This window comes from Malania oleifera, chromosome 5, assembly GCF_029873635.1.
Source record: "Malania oleifera isolate guangnan ecotype guangnan chromosome 5, ASM2987363v1, whole genome shotgun sequence".
Lineage (NCBI taxonomy): Eukaryota > Viridiplantae > Streptophyta > Magnoliopsida > Santalales > Ximeniaceae > Malania > Malania oleifera.
The window spans coordinates 49,587,477-49,608,075 of record NC_080421.1 but is presented as its reverse complement, the minus strand read 5'-3'; the positions used below and the strand labels follow the sequence as shown (position 1 = coordinate 49,608,075).

Sequence of the window (20,599 nt, the reverse complement as noted above, 5' to 3'; positions counted from 1 at the left end):
AATTAAGTCCTAACTTTTTTAAATTAAGTGCCAGATATTTTTAAATTGGAGTCTCGTTTTATTTAAAGTCCTAGTTATTTTATTTTTCGAGTCTCGTTTATTTATTTTTGGAAATTTGAGTCAATTTTATTTTTGAATCTAGGCCCTCTGGGAATTTAAGATCTCATTTTTATTGGACTTTTTCTTATTTTTGGAAGAATAAAAGAAAAAGGGGAATGGCCTTTTGCATGGGCTCACGGCTGCTTGCAGCCCAGCCACACTAAGGATATATAGGGTTTTATTTTGGGTGCTTTTGGCTTATAAAAAGCCACATAGCACGGGAAGAGGAGAAGGGGCACAATCTCTCTCTCTCTCTCTCTCTCTCTCTCTCATCTTCTTCCCAGCTTCTCTTCCTCTCCTTTCACGACTGGGCAGCGCCGCGGGGTCTAAGGCTCTCCACTGTTCATCTTCTCTCACCCTCGGTCCATCAATCCTTTCTCGAACTCTCCACCTCCCCATGACACTCTCCAGGTCTGGATTTACTCTCGCGGGCATCACACGATCCAGACTCTCACTCTCCTACTCCAGTTTCCTCACAGACCAGCTCTGTCTCCATTGCCGCAACAGTTCCACTCAATCGCAGCCATCTCTCACAACTCCGGCCATCCTTTTTGCTCCGGTCATCCATTCACGGCTGAAGAAGACAGCCCCCAGCACCTTTCATGCACACCGCTCCCTCTCATAATACTCGCACCAACCCCATTTGCTGCAGCAGAGACTCCCAGTTGCCGTCGCCGTTGTCATCACCGATTCGCCGCCCATCAACTCCGGCAGCATCTCTAGCCGTGCCCAGCTCCGGCCATCTGCTCCCTGCACAGTGAGCCTCCTCTACTCTCACATGCACACACACACCTTATGTTTTAAAGTTTAAATTTTTCTTTATTTTATCCTTGTTATATATATTAAAATTGTTATTGAAAGGTTTTTTATATTAATATTCAAATGGTTGTATGTCTGTTTTTTTTTTTTTTTTTGTGTTCATTGTGAATATTTGTTGCTTATTTTAAGTAGTTTATATTGTTTAGTTGTTCGTTTTTTGTGATTTAATATTGTTATTATGGGTTTCATTTTACCGTTGTGATATTTGTTTAGATTTTTTGTGGCATTTATTATAAATACTAATTGGTTTGTTCTCCTTATTGTAGGATTTTAGTAAGTTCCATGTTTATTGTAGATATTAATTGGTTATTGTTGTAGAATCGTTATTTTCTATTATATTTGTTTTATTATTTCATATTCAAGTTATATGTTTAATATTTAGGGTTTTTTTTTTTTTTATATCATGCCCATTGTCATATAGTATTTAAAGTTTTTTTATTATTGTTTTTTTATTTCTGATTGTAATTATTTTGTGTTTATAGTTATGCATATTTAGTAATTTAAACCGGTTTACTATATTTTCATATTTATTTATTTGGGTTTTAAAATGGATAAAAAGATTAGAAAAAAAATTAAAAAAATAAAAATAAGAAAAAATCAGAAAAAATACAATTCAGGAAATTCATAAGAAAACCCCAAAAATATTTTTGACTTGATTTTCATGGTTTTTCTTTAGTTGTCTTTTGGTTATTTCAAATTTTAGGGAAAAATATAAATAAAATGTTATAAAAATTCAAAAATTGCAGAAAAACATAAAAAATATTTTTGAAGTTAGAAATCTATGTTTGCAAATTTTTCATCCCGAATAAATTCAAAAACCTCCCAACATATTATTTTTCATACTTAGAAAAACCCTATAAATTTCAACAACAAAAAAAAAAAAAAATCCTGGGAGTGTATTTTCTTAACTTATTTTCTCAACTTTCTTTCCTATGATTGCAACAAAAAGTTATGAGTTTTTTCAAGCTTTGTGTACCCCGGTTTTGAGGGAATATATATATATATATATATATATATATATATATATATATTAATGTAAATATTTGTGTGATTCATTCATATACATTTGCATTTCGAAAATTCTCAAAATGAGTTACATAAAAGACTTTTCGAATTTACTTTGGGATAATTTTATAATTAATTAGGTTTCATTTGTAAGAACGGGTGTGTAGGGGGTGCTAATATCTTTCCCTTGCATAACTGAATTCCCGAACTCGATTTTGGTAACGCAGATTGATTTTACCCTTAATTGGATAGCAATCAAGTGTTCTAACTATACTAAAATGTTAGTGGTGACTCCATACTATATTTTTTCCAAAATTTATCAATCACATTTTCCAAAAGGTTAGTGGCGACTCCACACTATATTTTTCCCGAAAATTATCAATCACATTTGTCATTCGCTTCATTCCGTTTGAGATGTCGCGACACATAGGTGGTGGTCTGATAGTGCATCTCGGTCCATTGTGATCCTGCTGGTCTCTCGAGCTAGAACTTTCTGCATTATGAACAATGTCATCTCTGCTCTGATCCTGTAACTCCACCTACATCATAATCTCATTTCAACTACATTTTATACTGTGATGATACTACTAGTCTTCAAAGGTATAACTCCCTTCGTTATGAACAATGTCATCTCTGCTCTAAGTTTCCAACTCTACCTGCATCACATGCTTATTGCTACTACAGTTTTCTAACACCTATTTCTCTTCATCCACCTAAGTACGCTGCAACATGGCTTTTTCATCAAAAACCATGTTTTCACTGATCACCACCTTATTTGCCATTAAATCCCATAACTTGAACCCACCTTTTTTATACCCTAGAAAAATGTACCGTATAGACTTTGCATCAAGCTTAGATCTCACCTCATTAAAAACGTGCACGGTTGGACATCCAAACACTCTTAAACTAGAGTAGTCTACTGCATTACCTGTCCACTCCTCCCCTACAACTCTCCCATCTAGTGATACCCTTGGTGATCCGTTAATTGAGAAACATGTCATACTCACTGACTTTATCAATAAGTTCTTTTCAAGCCCTGCGTACAACCTGAGACACCGAGCCACATCATTTTGTTGTGGTGTCCTACGTATTGTGAAGTGTCTTCCTATGCCATGCTGTTCACAAAACTCCTTGAACACCAGCGTACTCAGTTCTATTGTCTGACCTGAGGATCTTTCTCTCGGTTTGGCCTTCCACCTCAGCCACAAGTTAAACCTAGTAAACATCTCTTACTTGTGCAGAATGAAGTACATCAAGACCTTTTGTGAGTAATCATCGATACAACTCACGAAGTACTTATGTCCACCCCGTGATGTTACCCTCACCGACCCCTAAACATCTGAATGAATGTAGTCAAGAATATCCTCTATCTTGTGAGTGGTTGTTTTAAACTGCACCACGTTTTATTTTTCAAGAACACAATACTTGCAAAATATCTCACTTATACCTATATGCCCTAGCCACATATGCCACAAACAATATTATCTAACTCAGAATCTACAGTTGTAGATCCACCTACAACTGTAGTACCCAGCAGGGCATAAATATTTTCCACTAACTTCTACCCCTTCATCACCATTAGAATGCCTTTACACACCTTCATTACCCTACTTTCATACTTGTAACTAAACCCGTTACAATCCAAAGTGCCCAATGAAATTAAATTCTTCTGTAAATCTAGTACATGTCTTATATCATATAATGTTCTTACAACACCATCATACATTTTAATTCTGATATTTCCTATTCTAACAATTTTGCATGAAGCATCATTTCCCATTAGAATGGAACCAGAATTTTGTGACCTGTAGGTGCTAAACAAATTTTTATTTAGTGTCATGTGATAAGAACATCCCGAATCTAGGATCCAAGAATCCGTGAGGTGATCTGGACTCAATGAAACAAAAAACACATCACCATCAGTGCTTCTTAAGTCTCCTTCTTCCACTACATTCGCAGATTTTCACAAACCCTCTTGATTTTATGCATTTCCCTTCTTCCACTCCCAACAATCTGATTTTATGTGCCCAATTTTCCCACACTTAAAACACCATATGTCCTTCTTCCCGGACTGCAACTGGGATTTTTTACTACTTGATCCGTTTTGAAACTTGCTTCTCCCACGTTCCATGTTACCCTTTACCACAAGCCCTTCACCTTGTGAAATCTCATCGTTGGGCTTCTTCCTTTAAGGAAAACCCAACGGAGTGCTTTTTACCTCTTCCAAATTCAGGGTTTATTTTCCTCATGTTAAAGTAGTAACAAGATTTTCATACGTTTGAGATGTAGGTGGAAAATTCAATAGCAAAACGTCTTGTCTTCTTCCTTGAACTTCACATCAACCCGCATCAAATCACTTATAATATGATTGAATACATTGATGCGTTGGTTCAAATTCGAACCCTTCACCATATTAAGCCAATACAACTTTTTCTTAAGATACAAATTGTTTGTTAAAGACTTAGACATATACCGACTTTCAAGTTTCTGCCAAACAGCCATAGGAGATTCCTCATCCATGACGTGATACGACACATCATCGGCCAAACAAAGCCTAATAGTCACCATAGCCTTCACTTCCAATTCCTTCCAACTTGTTTCATCCATGCCTTCTAGTTGACCTTCGTATAATGCCTTCATCATACCTTGGGCACTAACAGATCCTTAATCCTTCTTTGTCATAGTCCAAAGTTTCGGGTTCCATCAAACTTAACAATATCGAACTTTGCAGAAGAAATTCCAGAAGTCATCATAACCAAATGCTATTATACCAATTTTTTGTGCAAATTAATGCACAATGGAAGTAAACGATCTTACAATGCAGCAACCAATAGTGAAATATGCAGAAAATATAATCACGCAGATTATATGAAAGCAATAAAACAATGACACGAAGAATTACGTGACTCAGCAATGCCTACATTCATGAGAGCAAACGAAAGTGATTTTTCACTATCTTCTATCAAAAGACATCTGGATTACAACATACAACATGCATATACAACCCTCTCAGAGGTTTCCCCCCCCCCCCGAAACCCCAACCTCTAAAACTTCCCAATTCAAAATTTGAAAACCAGCGCTGAGCAACCGAGCAAAATTATTGATGATTTCAGACATACTGTCAATGCTTTGAAGTCGAGACCAAACAGTCGATGTAACAAGAGAAGATCGTCTACTGTTTCTCTGCACTTGGAAAAATTTATCGACGATTTTAGCAAACCGTCATCGGTTTCCTCCTACAAGCCAAAAACTCTGTTTTTAACCATGTTTTCTCCTTGTATATGCATTCCACTCAACATATGAGCCACATATTACAACATGAATCAAGTTCTTCAAACATAAATGTCAAATATAAATAAGCCAAACATTTTTGAGATTTCAAATATATTTAATCTAAGGCCACTAAACAAAATATATTTAATCTAAGGCCACTAAACAAGCTAAATACAGTAATTTTGGTGGTCAATACACATTACAATTTTTTGTAAGCATAAGTGTTTACTAGTACAAGCACAAACCAAACACAAAGGATCTTGCAAAAATATGTTTAGAAATGGAGCAGAATCTCTCTCAGGAATACATTTCAAGACAGAAGTTATGTTCTATAGAATTCATAAACATGCGCCACTAGAACATGAACAACAAGCATGTTGGGATCTGAATTTTCCAATCTATAGATACAACACATGCTCTTACCTTGATGATTTGTTGCTTCCACCAATAACATTTTATGTAAATGACATAGTGCCACAAACTTAAATCATAAATGAAGTTAATGCAAATGGTCAATTCTTATCCACATACAATTACTAAAGTGATTTAGTATTTACCTACAACATACATTTACCAACAATTCAGTAATTCAATACAGGTTTATAAAGCATTTCAAAAATTCAAAAATTTAGCAAGAGTTTACAAAGTGTAATAAAGGAAGAACATTTAGTTCTAGTTTCTATAATAGCAACACTAATCACAAATTATAGGTCTTTATAACTTGTATTTGGCAGCATTCTAAAGTTTCTCTTCCTAATCTAAACACATCACTTGATAGTGAGGGTCACGGAAATGTCGACACACCAGCTCCCAATCTTTGTGAGAGATCGTATCATATGGGTGTCGTTCAACCTCATCTCCCATCACCTTAAAATGATCGTGCATTTTGCTGCGATATGTATTAAATGGAAAGCACAAGTTCACGTTCACTGCCCTTTTGACATTAGGGTCAGTGAGAATGTCAACATCAAAAGAATCCTGCACATGAAATACATATAGAATGTTAGACAGTAAATAGTGTAGTATATTAAAAGTAATATAACTTGTTGGAAATCATACCATGATGCGCTCGCAGAGAACCAAGCGCTGCTCCTCAGTCACCTTTGGCCAGGTGAAGTAGGTGACTGGAGCAAATTATCAGCATATAATGTCGACCTCCCATGTCCAAGCTGGCACCAATCACCCAACCGTGTCGTGTAGCTTGGAGTAATCTTGATTCTAATCCGTCGTTGCGCCCTCTGCAGGTGCTTGCGGAGCATGGTGTTCTTCATTGCACTACAACCTAATCTCATCATCTGTGTTGATGCTGCTCATAAGGGTGGGCAACTCACCCTGGGTCTCCCCAATTGACGGATGCATGTCGGGATAGGTTCTCGTGGGCTCAGACCACCATGCTTGGGCACCAACGTGCTCCGACTGTCTCGAGGATGCTGCATCCTCATAGGATGTCGCACTGGACAGTCCAGCCTGAATAGATCGATGATCTTCTGGTGCCATGTCTGCAATATTATACACAAGTAAATATAAGAAGACTACATATTAAATGGATGCATAGTAAATATATTTTCAGTTATTTACACATATCAGATACATTGTGACAACATAACATGCTTACCTCCTATACATCCTCAATATCGGTATCATCCTCACTTTCCAGTATATCTTCCTCCTCACTTCAGTTGTTGACCATAGTTTTATCTTTCCCATCAGCTTTATCATTGTTGATGAAGTCAACATTTACAGAAGGGTCAATTCCAATGTCAACAATCCCTACGTGTTTTGCCATGGCACCAACCCTATTCAATAGTATAGGATTAGCTCCTTCCTCAGCAACATTGAAATCAGATTGAGTTGCTGCACTGACAGATGACTCATCTTCTTGGAAAGTATCCTCATTGAAACTCTTCTCCCCATCTTTGACTTCTATAATATCATATAAACTTTGGGGAGGAATTTTTTAGGTCATGTGTCATTCACCTTTCAATTTTGTGTCATTAGGTAGAACGTTTGTTTTGCATGCATTGCTAGCACAAAAGGTCATTTTGATACCATGTCTTACTAAAATTGACACTAGTAAAGTAGGCATCCGTGTTTATTCCACTTTTTTTACTACTAATGTCCCACCAGGTACACTTGAACAAGTAGACAAGTCTATTGACTCCATAGTTCAGCTCAATAATGTCATCCAAGATACCAAAGTAGTCAATATCTTTATCTCATTTTGTGCCTAGCATGACAATCCCCCATTTTGGGTTCTTTTATGCAGTTCGAGGGACTTCGTATGAAATCTTAAGTTGTTGACAATACAACCACTGTAGCAGTTAACTTGTTGATTGAGGTCAAATGCCAATGCGTACAAATCTTTAATTGTTGTTGGTTCTTTATTACAATACATGACTTTTGTCTATTAATTAAAAAGAAATTTAGATGTGTAAAATGTCAATATTGAAACTATACATTACTTCAAACTCACATAAAATTTGTTATTTACACTGCCCTCAAACCAATTGACAAATTTCTTCTTATGCCTTTCATTAACATTCCTTTCATTTTGGTCCAAAAATGCAGCTTCATGTTCGTTATATGCAAAAATAGTACATGTTAATATCAACTAAGTGTGTGTCTATATATATATATATATATATATATATATATATATATATATATATATATATATATATATATATACATACATATACATATATATTTACATGCATATGTATATACAGTGCAAAGTATGGAGTTAGGAATCATGTACTCGATATATGGAACAATTTCATCACAATTATTGAGGATGTAAAAATGAGTCTTTTGTAGGTCCTCCATATCAATGAAATTATAAACCCGTCCACCGAACGATTGAACATTTGCTTGAAATACATAGCTCCTAAGTTCTTCATCTTCAGCATTACCAAGAATGTTTGCATTTCGCTCCTTATGAGTGCACCTTGTGTGAATATCATATAGATACATTGAGAAAAATGCAAGACATTCACTCTCAATGTATGCCTCAATGATTGAACCTTTCAGTCGTGCCTTATTGCGCACATAACCCTTCAAAGTTGACAAGAACCTATGCATTTTTACATAGAATTAGTGACTTCTACATACAAATAAAGTAAGGAAATCACGTGAACATTGTTGGTTCTTTATAATTTAACTCTCAATAAGATACATCTAACGATATTGCATCGGTACTTTAATTATGGCCTCCCTTGGTAAATGGACAGTTAGGTGGACCATCACATTGAAGAATGCTAGTAGAAATATTTTCTCCAACTTGCATAGTATGATTACAATGTTCTCCTTTAACCATTCAAGTACATTTACGCTTAATTTCTTGGAGCATAACTATTAGAAAAAAATCCCCAACTCAATCAGCACCAAGTGAACATCTTCAGTCAAGTGTCCACGAAAGAAAACGGGTAGAACCCATTGTAAAAGGACATGACAATCATGACTTTTCATTCCTAACATCTTCCTTTACTTTGTTCTTATGCATCAAGATATGTTGAATGCATATCCATCAGGGAACTTCACTGATTTCAACCATTTGAAGAAATTATTTTTTCATCCTTCGAAAATGTGTAACATGCTGATGGCATGAGAAGTTTGTCCCCATCACGAATCATATGCAACTTATGTCGTATTCTCATATCTTCCATATCTCATCGAGCATTTGCGTTGTCCTGTCTTCCCATTTATATCTAGCAATGTACAAATGTCATTCTCACAAATGTTCTTCTCAATGTACATAACATCCAAGTTATGGCATAGTGGAAGATATTTCCAATATGGCAACTCGAAGAAGATGTTTCTTTTTGTCCAATTTAAATCATTCAGTGCACGTTTCCTTTTTCCATTGCTTGGTGTTTTCCCAAATTTCACATTTCTTATCAACTTGAGCTAGTTTAATATCTCTTCCCCACTTATTCAGTTTGGCTGCAACATTCATTTAGGTTTTTCATTAAAGCTTCTGGCACCACGAGTCCTCCAAGGATGTCTAGGTTGTAGAAAACAATGATGACACATAAAGCATAACTTACGCCCATGCTTTAAGGATAAGGACCCAACATCCTTATTACACATTGAGCATGCTAAGTAACCTTTTGTGCTCTAACCCAATAGATTGTCGTAAGCAGGAAAATCATTAATTGTCCACAGCAGTGTAACATGCATTCGAAATGTTGTCTCAATTTCCACATCAAATGTCTCCACTCCTTTTTTCCATAGTTCTTTCAACTCATCAATTAACGACCTCAGGTAAACATAAATATTATTACCATGTGGCCTCGATCCAGGAATAAGCATAGACATGTAAATGAAGGGTTCTTTTATACATCGCCATGGCAGCATATTGTATGGCATCATCATAATTGGCTACATGCTATACGGGTTGTTCATGTTACTGAAGGGATTGAAACCATCTGAAGCAAGGCCAAGTTTGACGTTGCGAGGATCACTAGCAAACCACAGATGCATTCTATCAAACTCAGCCTAAGCTTCTAAGTTTGCTGGATGACTAAAGGTGTTTTCCTCTTGAAGATGTTTCTCTTTATGTCATCTCATATCAGCAACAATCTTTTTGCACATGTATAATCTTTGAATCCTTGGTATTAATGGACAATATCGCAAAACTTTTTGGGGGATTTTTTTACCTTTCCTCTTATTACTTTTATACCTTGGTTCACCATATTCTAGACACTCGTTTGCATTTTCGAATTCATCATAAAAAAGTGCGCAATCATACCTACACAAATGTATTTAAGTGTAACCGAGACCAAATTCAGGCATGTATGTCTTCACCTCATAAAAAGACTTTGGAAGTGTTTCACCATCAGGAAGTGCCACCTTAATAAGGCTTAAACGCATGTTGAATGCACTCTGAGATAACCCATGCATTATCCTTGTATGGAGCAACTTTTTCAAGAACTCCATTTTGAGAAATTTTTACAATTTGGATATAGGGGCACCCGTGCATCCCTTACAAGATTAGCAAATGGTTTACCAAGGTTATTTAACTGACTACGATCGCAAGGTATGCTACAAACTGAAGTAGATTCATCACCAGTACGTGACACATTGACATCCTCCGTGTCCACTGCGATCCCCCTTTGCAAGTCACCTAACATTTCAATTAACCCTTCCGAATGTGTATCACCACCTACTATATTTGCTCCCTCATCTTTATCTTCATCATCATCACTTAGAAGTGTGTAATTTTTACTGTGAAACACCCATGTTGTGTGGCTTTTTTCCATTCCATTTTCTAATAAATGTGTTTTAATCAAATTAATGTGTTAAAATGTTATGTTTTGGTATTTCTTGCAAGGACACCTTATTCTACTGAATTTGTCTACATGAGGATGCGCGCTCTATGAAATCATGTACCCCTTTCAAGTATTCTGGCAGAAACCTACACCGGCAATTTATCCAAATTTTTATCCATGTTCATTAATAACCCTATAACATGTTCAAGTAAATTAATTTGATTATATTCTTATAATATTTATGAGGCATGCATCGTGAATCCTATAATCAACCACCTTTTTTTTAAAGGGTATGGATCCTATCCCATTCAGGAATGTTACATTTACATTATAGTCAATCGCTCAAATTCATTTATCATAGTCATTCTAAATTTCGGCAACACCTCCCATGGCTCTCCAAGAACACGAGATGGTGGAAGTGAACATGTTGCCAGTTTTTCATCACAAAAAAATTGTCACGACACCCTACTATACACCCAGAGAACACAAGTAGAGACGCTCTCAAAATATGTAATGACAATGAACAAAGTGTGAACGATGACAACAATGTAAATACAACTTCCTAAACTGTCCACATTAGATAATTCAAGAATGGTTGAAATACAAACATCACTAATCGTAAATGAAACAAATAATTATCATGTTTAATTGATTATTAATCTACATACTATGATTAATAATCAATTGAATATTAATTGATTTATCTCACATGTACGATAAGGCATGAATCTATAGTAACCATTCTTAAACGGGTTTAAACTTCAATGAACACATGCATAAAATGAATGACTAAAGAGAACAATGAAATGACAGTAATTAATTAGGTTTTTTTAATCTCATTTAAGATGAAATAGGTTAGTGGCAACTTTGTAGATATACATTTACCATTATCTCACCATCTACTTCTAATTCACTTTCATATTAAGTTTGCCCACTTGATCAAGGAAATTTAGAGATTCACTCCCTCTCCCTTTTTCCCATACTTTAAATTTATAACGTTGTAGAGATCCCTATTTTTTGATCTTTCAATATTTGTATATATCTAGGATACTAGCTGAGTACTTGGGTGAAGATCAAATGCTTGCAGTTATGTGCACATCGATCCTATGCACACAACATGTGCTCATGAGAAGAATGAACAAAATGGAAAGTACATCATGATCTTGCACTTCATGCATTTGTAGCTGAATTAGGAAGAAACATAAGTGGTTAGTTTCTTATTATATGTCTTGAGGATATAACGTAAAATAGAGAGTTTTTCATTATATTTATGAAATAGAATCAGTGATTGTTGTGGGACATATCATACATGGTGCATAGGAAAACATCCCACAAGTCCTAAGGGTGGCGAACATGGTAAACTTCACGATAAGTTCATGTTCACTCGAGCCAATTTTCAAAGGTGTTATAACAAAATTTTATTACTTTTTGAATTATCTTTATAATTTTTTTTTTAATTTTGATTATGAAAACAACTATAAAAATTATTTTGATGCAATATTTTAGAAGCAAAGTATTTTGAGTTTTCTCTTATTTCTTTTATTAATTAGCAGCTTGTAGATATATATTTTAGTTTACTAATTAAATAAAATCAAGATTATTTATATTAATATCACTACAATAGAAATGACCAAAAGTTGCGACACATTTTGTCGCTAGAAAATCCAAACGTCATACCTAAAGGATATAGCGACAAAAAATAAAAACAAAAAAGCAAAAAGACAAAACAAAAGCAAGAGGGTTTACCAATCAAGGAAAGAAAAGACAAACAAAAACCCTAGAAGCATTAGCAGCAGGTGAGAAGTCTAGCGGATTGAAGAAGACCCAAAGAAAAGGGCAGCATCAAGAATATGGGGTTTGCTGCAAAATTTCAAATGCCCAAAGCTAATGCCATTTTTAGCAGCAGCAGAGCTTAAACCCTCATCAACGCACAACTTTGCGTTATAAGAACCTGACCCGTGAGATATGGAACAAATAAATAAGAAAGGGTAAAATAGTAAAATTGAACAGGCTTCGTCAACGAAGCTAGAGTTTCATCGACGAAGGCCCTTCTATTATTTAGCAACGAAATTCAGAGGTTCGTTGATGAGGAGAAGCCAAGAGGTTTTGGGAAATCCAAAAATCTCAAGTTTGTTGGCGAAACCACCACTACGTCGATGAACTTCCTTCGCTGGCTCGTCGACAAAGATGCCGCCTCGTCGACAAGGTTGGCTGAGTCAAAGGATCTATAAATATTCATTTCTTTGCTTAGAAGCTAAGTTATCAAGGTTTTTCTCTCTCTTTCTCTAGAACCCGAAGCCACACACTCTCTTTCTAGATTTCTTCGTTGTTTGTTGTTAGAATCGACAAACCAACGTTACTGCGAGGATCAAGGAAGAAATCTCTACGTGTTCTGTGGAACGGATCTTCTTTTTAAGTTCTTCAGGTTTTGACCCAAAAATCGAGGTAGGGTTCGATTTTCACTTCTGTTTTAGTAGAACTAGAGGGAGTAAGATTGTGAGTAATTATTGTACTGTGATTTATAGGTTTTGGGAACTTGGTTCACTGTTTATGAGCCGTAGAGTTCGTGTTTAGATTTTCAAGGAAAGGTAAGGGGATTCTGTTTATATCGGTTATTTTCCAAATCGGATTCAATAGAACTGTGGTTCATGATCCTGTGTATGTTTTAGCTATTTATTTGGAAAAATCTAACAGGTAAAAATTATGGGATTTTCATGTTACAGTTTTGGGAAAAAGGGGGTGTCAGGTTGCATCTCTAGTTTCATTGGAAAATTGTGGATATATTGTGTATTGTGTTACGGAGATGGCCGGGTCTTGATTTGTTTTAAATTATATTTTGAAAATCATGATTTTGTGATTACCAAATAAGTGTGGAATGAATTGTTATATGAATATGCATGAGTTGTGATTTTCTGAAATGAGATATAGGAACGTGTGTTCTAAATTGTTCCAGGTTGTGAAAGAGTATCCGACTCTATATTCGATGGTGTGGAATACCACTTGCCAGTGGTAAGAGTGTTTTGCTCTATATCCGAGGGCATGAAATATCGCCTCTTACTGGTTGATCACCGAAGGGTGTGGATCCACCAGATGTACCGGTACGATGCCATGGGAGCCTGGGGCTATGCCATATGCCGGGGATGCAGTGTAATACGGGCCGGCTTCATGCCGAAGGATGTGACGACACCGGGTTACTTGATCATGTGTGTGTTGGGAACTATTTTGCGAAAATACTGAAATTGAACTATGTATATTTTTATATGTCATGATAACAGTCATATGCCACACACCGATATAACCTAATTCTTCCTTACTAAGAGGTGTGTCACCCCTATCGTACGTACATGTTTTCAGGTCCTTCAATTAACTGGAACTAGCATCCTCGTGTTGGGAGCGTGGTGGTTGATTTACTGCGTAGGGTACTAGTGTAAGTACTTAGACTGTAACAGGGTTGTCATTTTGGGTATTTGCTGGCACCCTGGGTTATGTTTTGTATTATGGAGCTTAGAATCTATCTGTATAGACTCTGGTATGGTACTATGTATATATGAAATGAACTTTTCTGCTGCATATATGTCATGTATGTGAATGTATATAGGGTGTACGGGAACACCACGGGGTTGGACCCTCATTCATTATAGTATCATTTGTGTTTTGTATGATACAGGGACATGTTAGGTTAATAAATCACACCCTGGGTCCCATTTCCGGATTGAGGGGTGTTATGGCTTGGTATTAGAGCTAACCAGGTTGTTAGGTCTTGTAGACTTGGTTAGGCTTAGCTATGTGTACATACCATAGTATAGGATGTAGGAAATGGGTAGAATAGGTCGAGGGTTGCTTTGTTACTAGACAGGGACTCATTTGCGGTGTTCTGTGTTTTTTCCTAGAATGGTGATTTTAGTAAAATCACGGCAAACCATTGATGATTTCATGTCGGTGTGATAGGATAGACTTGGACCCGTGAGATTGGAAGCTAACATGGTTAGATGTCAATGATTGTGTAAACTGTATATGACGTAGGAATTCTAACTAATTCCTATTCTATTTTTCAGAATGGAGCACAAGGATAAAAACTTGGATAGTGGCTCTGAAGAGACTGCAAGTGATGAGTCTCCTTCTGTACCTTGAGGGTTGATGAGGCAGGTTATACGGTAGATCGGGTGGAGTGTTAGGATAAGTGAACGTTCTTCTATTGCTGTAGAGTGTACTATCGAGAGGTTCACACGTATGCACCCTTCGACGTTTTCAAGAGGACCCGATCCGATGATAGCGGAGGACTGGACCAAGAAGACAGAAAGGATTCTGGAAGTTTTACACTGCACAGATAAGCAGAGAGTCCTCTACGCTACCTTCCAACTGTCTGGGGAGGTTGGGCAATGGACTACAGTGAGTTTTCTGGAGAAGCAGAGAGTCAATCCTATAGAGATGACATGGAGCCACTTCAAGGAAGTGTTCTTTGAGAGATACTTCTCGGCCTCCACATGCAATACTAAGGAAAATGAGTTCTCTGTTCTGACACAGGGAGATATGACGGTGCAAGGATATGCTGCTCGGTATATAGAGTTGTCCCATTTCACGCCGTGCTTGGTCTCAAACATGTATGAGAAGACTTGGAGGTTCGAGAAGGGCCTGAGGAAAGACATCCGCAGATTAGTGGGTATACTGCAGATCCGTGAGTTTTCAGTTTTGGTGGATAATGCCACTATGATCGAAACTGGAATTCAAGAGGATGAGGTGGATCAGGAACCAAAGAAGAGGCCAGTGCCATCTAGTTTTTGTCAGGGATCATGGAAAAAGAGGAACCATGGCTCGAGTTACCATTAGAATACCGAGTGTCAGGGTTCTCAGGTGGATCAGTCGCGTGATCATTGTATCAGGTGCCACAGATGGCATGAAAGTGAGTGTCAGTCATTTCGGGGTAGGACTGTACACGGTTCGGTGTGGTTTGGTTTTGGCCAGAATCGAAAATCGAATTGAAATTTTCAATTTTGGGATTTTTGAGCCGAAATCGAAACCGAACCGAAATTATCCTTTAATTGAAAATAAAAAATGTGGCGGTTCGGTTGCGGTTTTTCCGTTTTAAATCGATTTTTTTTACAACAAAATAACCTTTATTTTTCATAAAGTTGTTGAAAATTTATTGAGCATTTTAATTTTTTATAGGGACTCATAATTTTAACAAAATAAAATATGTAGGGCACTTTTAACAAAAATAATCTTTTATTTTTCATAAAGTTCTTAAAAATTTATTTAGGATTTTTATTTTCTATAGTGGCTATATGGCTATATTGCATGCTATATTTTTACTAGCCATATATATCTTATATAAATCAATTTTTCGGTTTCAACATAAAACTGAAATCAAAATCGAAACCGGACATTTTTATTTTTGAAAACCGTAACCGAAGCTAAAAACTGAAAAATTGAATCGTTTATGGTTGTACACCCCTATTTGGGGGTAATTGTTATAGTTGTGGCAAGCTAGGCCACATGGCTCATGACTGCCATGCACCGAAGAGAGACACACCTGCATCTAGTGTGAAACGATGTAGCAATCAGATACCTCGGGGAACCAACTAGGTGAACATAGCTCCGACGAGGGTAAATTCTCTTACTCCAGCTGATGCGGACCGTGCGGGGAATGTGGTGACATGTACCTTGTTATTGCTTTCAAATAGAGTTGTTATTTTATTTGATTCGGGGGCAACCCATTCCTTTGTATCTGTGAACTTCGTAAAGCTGTGTGGGGTTGAGACTCAAGTTATGAATAAAGGGTTATCTGTAGCTACACCTTCAGGAAGTGTAACGTCCTGTAGTAAGATGTGGGGAGGCTGCCCAATGGAAATTCAAGGAAGGCTACTACGGGCGAATCTTATGGTGTACAATATGTCTGGTTTTGACATCATACTGGGGATGTATTAGTTATCCTCCAGTTATGCTGTGATAGACTGTCGAGGAAAGGTGGTAGTGTTAAGACCTCTTAGGGAGCATGAGTATGAGTTTGTAGGATTGTGTATGCGTTTGACGGCACAGATTCTGTTGGCATTACAGGCGAGGAGGCTACTCTTGGACGGATGTTAGGGATACCTAGCTTGCGTGAAAGAACCACTACGGGATAAGTTGAAGCTCGAGGATATTTAGATGATTAACGAGTTCCCGGATGTGTTTCCAGAAGACTTACCCGGTATACCTCCGGATCGTAAGGTGGAGTTTGTGATAGAGTTGCTACTTGGAAAGGCACCGATCTCTAAAGCTCCATATCGGATGGCTCCAGCGGAACTTCAGGAGTTGAAGGAGCAGTTGTAGGAATTACTGGACAAGGGCTTTATCCGACCTAGTGTTTCGCCTTGGGGAGCTCCAGTTTTATTTATGAAGAAGAAGGATGGGTCGATGCGCATGTGCATTGATTAACGTGAGATCAACAAGGTGACTATGAAGAACCATTACTCGTTGCCTTGTATTGATGATCTATTTGACCAGCTATAGGAAACGCGAGTCTTTTCAAAGATTGACCTATAGTCAGGGTATCATCAGGTGAGGGTTAGATCAGGGGATATTGCAAAGACTGCGTTCCAAACCAGATATAGCCACTACGAGTTCTTAGTCATGCCTTTTGGGTTGACAAATGCTCCAGAAGTGTTCATGGATCTGATGAACAGAGTTTTCCATGAGTACCTGGACCAGTTTGTAGTAGTGTTTATTGACGACATTCAGGTGTACTTGAGAAGTCTGGGAGAGCATGAAAACCATCTGAGGTTGGTACTACAGATTTTGTAGGAAAGGAAGCTATATGCCAAACTGAAGAAGTGTGGGTTCTAGTTGAATCATGGCGCTTTGGGTCATGTGGTGTCTAAGGGCAGTATCTTAGTTGATCCTAGCAAGATTGAAGTTGTGGTCGACTGGGTGAGACCGAAGAGTATGTAGGAGGTTCGGAGTTTCCTAGGACTGGCGAGTTATTATCGTTGGTTCATGGAGGGATTCTCTAAGTTGTCTGGGCCTCTAACACGGTTGACCAGGAAGGGGGTGAAATTTGATTGGATTGAAAATTACAAGCTGTATTTCCAGGAGTTGAAACAGTGACTGGTTACTGCTCCGATCTTGACCATTCCTTCTGGGGATGACGATTTTGTGATCTATAGCCACGCATCTTTGAAGGGTTTGGGATGTGTGCTTATGCAACAGGGTAAGGTAGTAACTTATGCTTCTCAAAAACTTAAGGAATACGAGAAGAATTACCCTACGCATGATTTGGAATTGGCTGCTGTAGTTTATGCATTAAAAATCTGGCGACACTACCTGTATGGTGTTTAGTGTGAGATTTTCACTTTCCAAAAAAGCCTCAGGTACTTTTTCACGTAGAAGGAGTTGAACATGAGGCAGAGATGGTGGCTTGAGCTAATCAAAGACTACGATTGCACCATTAGTTATCACCCGAGGAAAGCTAATGTGGTAGCTGATTTGTTGAGTCGAAAGTCGGAGCATGTGGTAGTATCTGTAGTTGTAGTTCAGCATCATATCATATAGGATCTGGAAAGCCTTGGTATAGAGTTGGTGGACGGAGATCATTAGGCCTTCATTGCTAGCTTGGTGATCCATCCGACTTTGTTTGAGCGTATTAAAGCCGCGCAGGCTAGTGATGCGGAGTTAGTTGAGACTGTGGATAAAGTGCAGTAGGGGTTGGCTATGGATTTTAACATCTCTAAGGGAGGTGTGTTGAGGTTTGGAACCAGGCCGTGTGTTCCAAACGACAATGAGATCAGAAGGACGATTCTGGAGGAAGCGCATTGTTCTTTGTATACGGTATATCTTGGTAGCACGAAGATGTATTGAGATTTACGCGAGACCTTCTGGTGTAGTGGTATGAAATGGGAGGTTGCTCAGTTCATGGAGCAGTGTCTGACATGTCAGCAGGTGAAAGCTGAACATCAAAGGCCGGCAGGGCTGTTATAGCCCTTAGCTATTTCGGAGTGGAAATGAGAGCATATTTCCATGGACTTTGTTACCGGATTCCTGCCAGCGCTTCACGGGCAGAATGCCATTTGGGTAATTGTGGACAGGTTGACAAAATATGCTCACTTTGTACTGATGAAAGTTAGCTACCCTTTGAGTAGGCTAGTAGACCTGTACGTGCATGAGATAGTCAGAATGCATAGGGTACCTGTGTCCATTGTGTCAAATCGAGACTTGAGGTTTACCTCTCGATTTTGGAAGAGCTTACAGGAAGCACTGGGGACAAAGCTTACTTTCAGTACAACGTTCCACCACCAGATTGATGGACAGTTAGAGAGAACAATACAGATTTTGGAGGATATGTTACGGGCTTGTGTGTTAGATTTCGGTGGTGGTTGGATGCAGTTTATGCTACTAGTAGAGTTTGCCTACAACAATAGCTTCCAGGCTAGTATCGGGATAGCACCGTTCGAGGCTCTGTATGGTCGGAGGTGTCGATCCCCTATGTATTGGGATGAGGTTGGTGAACGTCAGGTTTTAGGACCTAAACTCATGTAGCAGGCGTCTAAGAAGGTGGGTTTGATCCGGGATATGATTAAATCAACTCAGAGTCGGTAGAAGAGTTACGCGGATGTTCGCCACTATGAGTTGGAATTCGAGGTGGGGGGTAAGATATTCTTGAGAATCATTCCGATGAAAGAGGTGATGAGATTCGAGAAGAAAGGCAAGCTGAGCTCGAGGTATATCGGACTATTCGAGGTTCTTGAGCGAGTGGGTCTGGTAGCCTATAGGATTGCACTATCCCTAGCGCTCTCGAGGATCCACAATGTGTTTCACGTATCCATGTTGAGGAGGTACATGTCGGATACGTCGCATGTTATTAGTTACGAGAACTTGGAAATTGGGGATACTTTAGTGTACGAGGAGGTACCCGTTCAAGTTCTGGATCGTAAAGTTCAGAAGCTACGTACCAATGATATACTACTAGTGAAGGTATTGTGGCAGAATCACGAGATTGAGGAAGCTTCTTGCGAATTGGAAGCGAAAATATGCCAGAAGTATCCACAGTTGTTCTAAGATGTAGGTTGGATAGTAGAGTTAGTTGAGTACGTGTAAGTAATGTTGTTATTGTATTGTGATCGGTGGTTAGTCTTTGGGAGTGTGTGTTATTGTGAACTCCTGAGATGGTATATGTATGTAACCACGGTATTCCTTTGCCATGAGTGAGGGTATGTATGTATTGTGACGGGGCTGCGTTGTTGTAGCCGCTGGCTCTTCCTAGAGTCACGTATATGTATTTGGTTGTGAGGATGAGTTTGTAAATGAGAGATTACAAATTTCTAGGACAAAATTTTTGTAAGGAGGGGAGGTTGTAAGAACTCGACCCATGAGATATGGAATGAATAAATAAGAAAGGGTAAAATAGTAAAATTAAGTAGGCTTTATCGACGAAGCTAGAGTGTCATCGACGAAGGCCTTTCTATTATTCGGAGATGAAATTCGGAGGTTCACTGACGATGAGAGGTTTTGAGAAATCCGGAAATCTTAGGCTCGTCGACGAGACCACCACTACGTCGATGAACTTCCTTTTCTGGCTCGTCGACGAAGACACCGCCTCGTCGACGAGGTTGGCTAAGTCAAAGGGTCTATAAACATCCATTTCTTTGCTTAGAAGCTAAGTTATCAAGGTTTGTTTTCCCTCTCTCTCTAGAACTTGAAGCCACACTCTCTTTTTCTAGGTTTCTTCGCCATTCATTGTTAGAATCGACAAACCAATGTTACTGCGAGGATTAGGGAAGAAATCTCTACGTGTTCTATGGAACGGATCTAACGAGGTCTTCGGGTTTTGACCCCAAAATTGAGGTAGGGTTCAGTTTTCACTTCCGTTTAAGTAGAGCTGTAGGGAGTAAGATTATGAGTAATTATTGTACTGTGGTTTATAGGTTTTGGGAACTCGGTTCGTTGTTTAAGAGCTGTAGAGTTCGTGTTTGGATTTTCGAGGAAAGGTAAGGGGATTCTGTTTATATCAGTTATTTTTAAAATCAGATTATGTAGAACTATGGTTCATGGTCCTGTGTATGTTTTGGCTACTTATTTGGGGAAATCTAACGAGTAAAAACTACGGGGTTTTCATGTTACAGTTTTGGGAAAACGGGGGCGTCAGGTTGCATCTTTGGTTC

At 38.1% G+C, this 20,599-nt stretch overlaps 1 long non-coding RNA gene across 1 annotated transcript; it reads left to right on the top strand.

Moving 5' to 3' along the window:
* The first annotated feature begins 331 nt into the window (after positions 1 to 331).
* Positions 332 to 14,030, top strand: LOC131155667 (uncharacterized). Its single transcript, XR_009136871.1, has 2 exons — positions 332 to 856; positions 13,420 to 14,030. It is a non-coding gene; the product is annotated as an uncharacterized LOC131155667 (long non-coding RNA).
* Positions 14,031 to 20,599: the final 6,569 nt, after the last annotated feature.